The sequence below is a fragment of the Anneissia japonica genome, unplaced genomic scaffold (assembly GCF_011630105.1).
Source record: "Anneissia japonica isolate Jap-2015-1 unplaced genomic scaffold, ASM1163010v1 scaffold287711_len853857_cov187, whole genome shotgun sequence".
NCBI classification, from domain to species: domain Eukaryota; kingdom Metazoa; phylum Echinodermata; class Crinoidea; order Comatulida; family Comatulidae; genus Anneissia; species Anneissia japonica.
Window position 1 is genome coordinate 546808 of NW_022753410.1, and position 972 is coordinate 547779.

At 35.7% G+C, this 972-nt stretch overlaps 1 protein-coding gene across 5 annotated transcripts in view; it reads right to left on the minus strand.

Annotated features, from left to right (window-relative positions):
- LOC117122846 (annexin A5-like) overlaps positions 1–558 on the minus strand; it is a 23245-nt gene extending 22687 nt beyond the window's left edge. For 2 of the 5 annotated variants that reach the window (XM_033268601.1, XM_033268597.1), the window contains exon 1: positions 427–540. The gene's annotated coding sequence lies outside the window, so the exon portion shown is untranslated. The other 3 variants (XM_033268598.1, XM_033268599.1, XM_033268600.1) reach the window with 3 other exon arrangements.
- Between the last annotated feature and the right edge of the window lie 414 nt (positions 559–972).

Genomic DNA, 972 nt, shown 5'->3' on the forward strand with positions numbered 1-972 from the left:
ATCTAATCTAATAATATAATGTAATCACCCCACCCCAGCTTAAAAAAAAAATCAAAAAAAAAATCCTGGATCTACACTCACAAGGCAACTTGACTTTGGCAAAGGCTAATAGACCCTATATACCTACTGAGTATCAAAATGCATTGATAATATTATACACTTGCCTTAAAATATAACCAAATAAATTGTACTCTATGCGAAATTCCTAACTACCTTCTAGGCCTAGCCTATAGCCTAGCACGACAATCAAGAGCGATGCGATCAACCCTTGAATTGCCTTCACTCATTGCACGCACACAATCGAAAATCACTCACTATTGAGATGAAGTAAACAACTACACTAGGCCTGGCCTTCTATCTACATTTTTAAGGATGTATTATTATAGTTAATTCACATGTGACACAATATACGTCAGCAAAATTTACCTACGCTAACAAGACTTTGGAAAATCTGAGTCACTCGCAGGCATACGTATGTCACCAAAGTACACACACACGCCGTGCTTATTATTTCAAAACAATCAGCTTGAGGTATTAAGGTGTGGGCGTGTCCTCTTTCAGTAGCGACGATAGAGGACGTTATCAAGTATTGCGCAATACAAAGTTATACAAACACAAGTATACATATGAGGAACGCGGGAATGTTCCTTACTTACGTCATTTTAACGCAAACTTTTCTTTGAGTTTCGCTTTAATCTATCTGTAAACTATATCTATAAATTAACGTCATTGAAAATTAAATATAGATATGATTACAGTACTGTACACTGAATTTGAAAAATGGCCTTCTCCCAGAGGGAAATAATTTCCGTTACTGGTACCAATAGGCCTATGTCATCTGTATGTGGTGCCATACGCAGCAAAAGTCCATGTTAAAATCAAAATGTAATTGCAAAATTCAATGTCTAATTTATCAAAACGTAGGCGTAAATTTCTCAAAATGTAGATCTAGTTTCCCAAAATGAAGTTCTA